The sequence below is a fragment of the Capra hircus genome, chromosome 4, assembly GCF_001704415.2.
Source record: "Capra hircus breed San Clemente chromosome 4, ASM170441v1, whole genome shotgun sequence".
In the NCBI taxonomy this organism is placed as follows: Eukaryota; Metazoa; Chordata; class Mammalia; order Artiodactyla; family Bovidae; genus Capra; species Capra hircus.
Window position 1 is genome coordinate 110,869,524 of NC_030811.1, and position 8,679 is coordinate 110,878,202.

Consider the following 8,679-nt stretch of genomic DNA (forward strand, 5'->3'; position numbering starts at 1 on the left):
TGAACTACTTCAGTGTCTGGCAGGAAGATAATCAGGGGCCATTTCTAGCATGGATGGATTGTGCAGGGGATAGGATGGGGAAATCAGATGACATCTTCTAGTCTCTCTAGATTTATCATGGAGCTTTATTTCCAGATTTAACTGAACATACAGATCTCAGATAAGACACATGGACTTAAGTAACAAGCACTATAGTACATACACCCACCTGAATTTGATTACCTGTTCCAAACTAGCCATATATCCACTCTTGTGGTAGAATTTCTTTACAGTGTTTGTGCTCTCTTATTACCAGCAAAGTCCTGAAGATTGATGTAACCTCTGAAATGTGAGCAAGTAGCAGAGAAAGGGACTTTACAGCCACCCAGCAAAAAAAAAAAAAAAAAAAAAAAAATCTAGGGCCCTATAAAGCTCCTGGGTGGGGTTGTGTCAACAAATATCACCAGGTGCACATATACCTGCCAAAGTCATGGGGAACTACTTCATACGAGAGAGCAAATTCCCCTGGGAAGCTTGAGGTTTGCATATTCTTCTGGCATCAGGACAACCTTCCTGCATATTATAGGGATACCTGGCCAATTGATCTCTCCATTGACATTTCTGCTGTTCCCACACCACGTTAGGCATTTCTGTCGCCTCAGCAATGCTCCCAACACAGTCCACTCTGAGTCTACTGTACGTGCCATCACATGGAAGTCTATTATTACATTGTGTTTAGATTGATAGTCGCTTAGTCGTGTCTGACTCGTTGTGACCTCATGGACTGTAGCCTGCCAGGCTCCTGTGTCCATGGGGATTTTCCAGGCAAGAATACTGGAGTGGGTTGCTGTGCCCTTCTGCAGGGGAGCTTCCCAACCCAGGGATCAAACCTAGGCCTCCTGCATTGCAGGCGGATTCTATACCATCTGAGCCACCAGGGAAGCCCCTGGTGGTGAGTCAGTTAAAAGAGATTCTAACACTTCTATGACAAACTTCTGACTTCTGCATTTAATAAGGACTCTGAGCAAGACATACCTTTTAGGGTCAGTCTATGAAATGAGTAGATTACTTTGTTAAATTCATCTTTTGAGAAGACAGTCCATGATTTGAAAATCTGTCAGGAGTGGTCCCAAATCCTGTGATAGGTAGCACATCTGTAAATCAACCCAAGGTGTCCAGAATGGGGCAATGGAAGCTTAAAGAAAAAGAATCCATAGAATAATTTAGGTTATATTTTCATAATGCCCACAAATGCTGGGCCTATATTTACTTTTAACTTTTGTTCTTTGTGTTATCCCAAATGGGTATTCCCTCATTTAGCTTCAGGCATGGTTTGCTGAGCAAATCTATCATACACAAATGGACCCGGGTGAAACTACTCATGTTAAAGGCTAGTATGCTGTTAGCCACGGCATTTCTCACGTTGGTATGTCACCTAAAGAATATCAATGGCCAAAATGCCGTGCCATGCATTTGACACAAATGTTGGCAGTTTTGGTATCTTTCGCTTAATCAAAATCCTTGAAACGAATCAACTGCTGAAAATATAAAATCAATGGTTTGCAAGTTGTAGGACTTTGATAACTCATAATGCACTAAGGTAACGTTTATCTGATTGTTGCGCTAAAGCAGGGGTCAGCCAAATGCACAACACACGCCAAATTTAGCCTGTTACCTTTTAGGTTTTTAAAATTTTATTTTGAATTAATTCTAGATTTACAGGAAGTTGCAAAGTTACTTCAGAGAGTGTACTCTTGCCCCCTAGTGGTTATCTCTTACATAGTGTACAATATCAAAACCAGCGAACTGACACTGGGTGTGATACCTATGTATAGCTGTCACTTTATCACATGTAAACTCGTGTAGCCCCTATGGTAACCAAGATGCAGACTGTTCCAGCACCACAGAGGCCCTCTTTCTATCCCTTAGCGTCACACACGCATCCCGCTTCCCCTCCAACATCCGTGACTCATGGTAACCACCTGTCATTTTAAAATGTTAAATGGATGAAGCCATACAGTGCGTGACATTTTGAGATGATTTTAACTCAGAGGAACGCCCCCTGAGGCCCATCCAGTTGTTACAAGCTGTGTCACTAGTTCACCCCTTAAATATTCCATTTACTGCAGTAAAGCATGCCGTTACTACAGGGCATTCTGGTGGACTTCGGTGTTAGGCAGAAAGCTGCTATGAACAATTGTGTACAGGTTTTGTGGACCTAAATGTTTACTTCTCTTGTCATCAATGTCCAACAGTTGATGCTTGTCATATGGTTAGTGTAGTTGGTTTTTAGCAAAATGATTCAGCTATTTCCCAGGAGGCTGTGCTCTTTTACATTCCCACAGGCAGTGTATGAGTGATCCAGCCGCATCCTTGGCAGCATTTGGTGTTGATGCTACTAATCATTCGAGCCATCCTGATAGGTGTGTAGTGTGCCTTGTGTTAATCCCTCATTTGTGTCTGACTCTGTGTCTGTAGACTGTAGCTCGGCAGGCTCCTCTGTCCATGGAGTTCTCCAGGCATGAATACTGGAGTGGGTTGCCATTTCCTTCTCCAGTAGTGTGCCTTACTATGGTTTCAACATGCATTTCGTACTCGGTAGCGATGTTAATGTTTTTTTCAGGTGCTTATTTGAGAGCCATACGTCTTCTTTGGTGAAATGTCTTTTTTCCATTTTATATTGGATTGTCTATCTTTTTACTGTTTAGAGAGTTCTTTATATATTCTAGATATGTGGTTCGCAAACATTTTCTCCCTGTCTGTAGCTAGACTTTTCATCTTCTTCATAAGGTCTTTTGCAGAACAAAGCTTTAAATTTTGATTAAGTCCAATTTATAAATTTTTCCTTTTATGGATCATGCTTTTGGTACCAAGTGTAAGATCCTTTGCTTAATCTAGAACATAAAGATACTCTGTTATTTTTCTCTGAAGTTTTCAAAAGTTTTATATTATCTGTGACCTAGTTCAAGTTTTGTATTGTGTGCAGTTCAGCGGTTCATATTTTGGCCTTATTTAGTACCACTGTCCCTCCTCAGTTGTAGCATTGCTGTATATATGTCAAAACCAGTTGATGATATGGGAAGGAGGCTATTTTTGATTCTCTGTTCTATCAATGTATGTGTCTTTCCCTCCATCAGTATGTTTTGATTATTGTAGTTTTGAAAACAGGTGGAATGACTTTCCCCACTTTTTCTTTTTCAAAATAGTTTTAGTTGTTTCACTTCCTTTGCCTTGCCATACTTTTAGAATACTTCACAATTTCAGAATTATTTACAGCTATAGGAAAATATTGCTGGGCCTTCCTAAAGTTGCTAATAAACAACTGAACCAAACCCAGCATTCCGTGGACTGAGACCCCTGACGAAGCCAGTGGCTTTTCTTTAGGAAATGAAGATATACACAAAATATCCCCCCAAAGATAGCTACTGATTTTTCATGTAGTCAGAATACTTGTTGCAGCAGTCAGGCTGGCTATGCTCTGTAACTTATCATTTGTTTGACTTGCAAGGCCTGTTGGGTCCATGTTGGTTGCCAGGCAACCCACCCCAAAGTGGAGATGTCACATCAGTGACTCCCAAGGCCTCCAGGGGTCAGGCATTCAGTTTCAAGAGGAGCCTAGGAGCAAATTGGAGTACTGGGTGGCTGTGTCAGGCAGGCTGCAATGTTATGCTGGGAAATGGCTTGAATACTTGGGCTGCTACCAAGTCTTTAACAAAAGGAGTGATTTCACTTTCTCTTGTTGGATTCTGTATTGTTTCAGCTGGACCACAGGGGAGGGGACAAAGAAGCAAAATGGGGAGGGACTCAGGCCCCATTCTCACCTTGATGCAGGTTCAGTCCAGTCACACAGTTGTGTCCGACTCTTTATGACCCCATGAATCGCAACACACCAGGCCTCCCTGTCCATCAGCAACTCCCGGAATTTACCCAAACTCATATCCATCAAGTCGCTGATGCCATCCAGCTATCTCATCCCCTGTTGCCCCCTTCTCCTCCTGCCCCCAATCCCTCCCAGCATCAGACAGAGTCTTTTCCAGTGAGTCAACTCTTCACATGAGGTGGCCAAAATACTGGAGTTTCAGCTTCAACATCAGTCCTTCCAATGAACACCCAGGACTGATCTCCTTTAGGATGGACTGGTTGGATCTCCTTGCAGTCCAAGGGACTCTCAAGAGTCTTCTCCAACACCACAGTTTAAAAGCATCAATTCTTTTGTGCAAAGCTTTCTTCACAGTCCAACTCTCACATCCATACATGACTACTGGAAAAACTATAGCCTTGATGAGACGGACCACTGTTGGCAAAGTAATGTCTCTGCTTTTTAATATTCTGTCTAGGTTGGTCATAACTTTCCTTCCAAGCAGTAAGTGTCTTTTAATTTTATGACTGCAATCACCATCTGCAGTGATTTTGGAGCCCCCCAAAATAAAGTCTGACACTGTTTCGTTTCCCCATCTATTTCCCATGAAGTGATGGGACCAGATGCCATGATCTTTGTTTTCTGAATGTTGAGCTTTAAGCCAACTTTTTTCACTCTCCTCTTTCACTTTCTTCAAGAGGCTTTTTAGTTCCTCTTCACTTTCTGCCATAAGGGTGGTGTCATCTGCATATCTGAGGTTATTGATATTTCTCCCGAAAGTCTTGATTCCAGCTTGTGCTTCTTCCAGCCCAGCATTTCTCATGATGTACTCTGCATAGAAGTTAAATAAGCAGGGTGACAATATACAGCCTTGATGTACTCCTTTTCCTCTTTGGAACCAGTCTGTTGTTCCATGTCCAGTTCTAACTGTTGCTTCCTGACCTTCATATAGGTTTCTCAAGAGGAAGGTTAGGTGGTCTGGTATTCCTATCTCTTTCAGAATTTTCCAGTTTATTGTGATCCACACAAAGGCTTTGGCATAGTCAATAAAGCAGAAAGAGATGTTTTTCTGGAACTCTCTTGCTTTTTCCATGATCCAGTGGATGTTGGCAATTTGATCTCTGGTTCTTCTGCCTTTTCTAAAACCAGCTTGAACATGTGGAAGTTCACAGTTCACGTATTGCTGAAGCCTGGCTTGGAGAATTTTGAGCATTACTTTGCTAGTGTGTGAGATGAGTGCAATTGTGCGGTAGTTTGAGCATTCTTTGGCATTACCTTTCTTTGGGATTGGAATGAAAACTGACCTTTTCCATTCCTGTGGCCACTGCTGAGTGTTCCAAATTTGCTGGCATATTGAGTGCAGCACTTTCACAGCATCATCTTTCAGGATTTAAAATAGGTCAACTGGAATTCCATCACCTCCACTAGCTTTGTTCATAGTGATGCCTTCTAAGGCCCATTTGACTTCGCATTCCAGGATGTCTGGCTCTAGGTGAGTGATCACACCATCATGATTATCTGGGTTGTGAAGATCTTTTTTGCACAGTTCTTCTGTGAACTGAAGCAGGGCAAAGCCTAGTAGAGTTTTGCCAAGAGAATATGCTGGTCACAGCAAACATCCTCTTCCAACAAAACAAGAGAAGACTCTACACATGGACAGCACCAGATGGTCAACACAGAAATCAGATTGATGCATGTAGCAGTCCCTAAATAAGAACAGCCCCACTGACACTTACGAGACAGGGACCTGTGGGCACATAACACATCAATTCTATTAGACCTTCAGAGCTGGGAGCAGCGTGACTTTTAATCAGCCAAAGAAATCCACTACAAGGGAAGCCTCCCTTCTCCACTACAGAGAAATTCCCTTTTCCAAGCTGAAGAGTCTAAACTGCATGAGTCAGAAGCTATACACAAAAGGTGGCAAATGGATGCCACATCACCTTGTCCCTTAGCTGAGAGGGTAAGGAAGCCAGGAGTGGGGGAGGTAGGCTGCTGGAGGGGAAACTTGATTGTTTTGTTGGTCTTCTCTCCCTACCCCCACCCCCTGCTCCCTGCCAGTGCCTGAAGACCTGCAAAGCTCTCTTTCCTATGGCAGTGGTGATGCCTGCCAGTATCAGAGGAAACTACAGTCCAGGGGCTTCTTTCTTCTTCACATGCGCCTTTGTGGTCACCCTGTAGTCCTTGGCACCTTCTGTCCCTCACAGGAACTGCTGGCCCTTTGTCATGAAAACATTCCTTCTTGTCTGCAGGCCAGAGTTATCAACAATCAAGGTATATTCGGACAGCTTGTTTCAACCCGAATTCTACCATTCAGCCTGTAAACATTAACTCTGTTCAGTAAAAGCTAGGCCAGTGGGAACACTTATCCTCCCCCATCTTTAATCTATCTTGAGCGACAGCATTGACTACCAGATTGATTCCAGGGAATCTAATATTCCCAAATCTGGCCCAATGGTTCACCTTCCAGAAAATGTCTGTCAGCATTCCAATCCTTGCTGCCAAAACAATCCGGTTTGACTTTATCCAATAAGTTAGCCTATCAGTTTTGTGAATGCTGACAGAAGACACAGGATCCTTGATCAGAGGCAAAGGCCTCTATCACTCAGGGTGTGCAGCACGCAGAGTGAATATCTCCACATTTACGTCAGTCTTCCAGGTCCCCAGTTCCCACAGGTTAACACCGCGGGCCTGGATGAATGCTGGATGATGCCGAACACACAGCGGTCTGTGTCACAGCTGAGGAAGAAAGTGCAAGGAATCCAACACTTTTACAGCAAACCTGCTTCTTGCCCCCAAGCTTACTTGTGATATAAATGCTGAGAAGTGGCTCAGGCAAACCCATCATCAGGCCTTGTAGTCTTGGCACACTCAGCAAGATGTGTAGGCACTTCAGAGGCCCAGGAGAACTGGACTGTCTCATCCCATAACTACCATTTTCTGTATTCTGTTTACTCCTCATGAATCTTTCTCCCAGCTTGTCTGTAAACTGATGCTAGGCTGGCTAAGACATGATATCTATATCCTGATCAGGAATATTTTCAAGTTACAGTTTTAAAGACTGAATAACAGTAATTTCTTCATAAGTTTGGCCACCACTCAGTTGATCGAGAGAAGGAAATGGCAACCCACTCCAGTATTCTTGCCTGGAGAATTCCATGGACAGAGGAGCCTGGTGGGCTCTGCTGTCCATGGGGTCGCACAGAGTTGGACATGACCGAAGTGACTTAGCATGCATGCATGCATTGGAGAAGGAAATGGCAACCCACTTCAGTGTTCTTTCCTGGAGAATCCCAGGGACAGGGGAGCCTGGTGGGCTGCTGCCTATAGGGTTGCAGAGTGGGACACGACTGAAGCGACTTAGCAGCAGCAGCAGCAGCAGCAGTTTGTCAGCCACTTGTCAGTCCTAAGTGCAACAGAGAGCTAAATTTAGGAAACTCTTCTGGTCTGTCTTTCTTTAAGCATGACTAGACCCAGTTCCTAGAAGAATGATCACATAATAATCTAGAAAGAGCTGCTGCTGCTACTGCTAAGTCGCTTCAGTCATGTCCAACTCTGTGCGACCCCATAGATGGCAGCCCACCAGGCTCCCCCGTCCCTGGGATTCTCCAGGCAAGAACACTGGAGTGGGTTGTCATTTCCTTCTCCAATGCATGAAAGTGGAAAGTGAAACGTGAAAGTGAAGTCGCTCAGTTGTGTCTGACTCTTAGCGACCCCATGGGCTGCAGCCCATCAGGCTCCTCCGTCCATGGGATTTTCTAGGCAAGAGTACTGGAGTGGGGTGCCATTGCCTACTCACATCTTTCCAGAAAGAAATCTACTGGAGAGCAGGGGATAATGACTGACAAGGCAGTAACATACTGTTGCTAGGTGATGACCTTATAATTACAACCACAGTCCAGGGCTGAGATACAACTACTACTCAGCCCCAGAGCCAAGCACATGAACACTTTTCTCCTATGGAAGTTTAATTTCAGCCTGAAAAAGGAAAAAACCCAAATTGGTATTATCGTGTAATATTTAGGTTCTAAAATTTTATTCTTTAGTGATTTACTAACTGTAACTTTTAAAATTATGACCAAATTTCAGTAAGTCTGAGACTGTAATTTCATAACAGGTAAACCACAGTGCGTGCTATGTCACTTCAGTTGAGTCCAACTCTTTGTGACTCTATGGGTTGACTGTAGCCCACCAGGCTCCTCTGTCCATAAGATTCTCCAGATACTGGAGTGGGTTGCCATTTCCTCCTCCAGGGGATCTTCCCGACCCAGGGATCTAAGCCGTATCTCGTGCACTGACATGGGGCTTCTTTACCACTGAGCCACCAGATTTTAATTTCATTAACAGGTAAGCAACATGATCCAAGGACTAAAGAGAGAACAGAAATGAGATCAGTGGCTGTAATAAACAACATTTAAAGAGTAATTCAGCATACGGACACTGGAGTTAAGCTTGGGATCCACAAACTGACAGGCACAAGTAAAACGATGACTCTCAGAGGTTATCATGGGCACATCTTGTGATGCGTCAGCTGGGGGTCTGGGACTTGTGCCTGAGCACTGAAGTTCAGATGCTGGGGGCTGCTGTAATTACTTAGACGGGAAAGAATAATTAAATGATTGACAAGCAGGCATTTCTATTCATATGGCATAAAATAATTTTCCTATCCTAAGCAATTTCACAAACTATCTTAAAATTCTTTTTCTATGTTTCTATTAGAGACTTCAAGGAAAAACCATAAGTTTTCTTCTGAAAGTTACAGTGATTAAAAATAATGAGTGCTGAAGTCACAATGTTTTAACACATTATCATGCAAAGTTTAGGCTTATCTCTGGGGTATA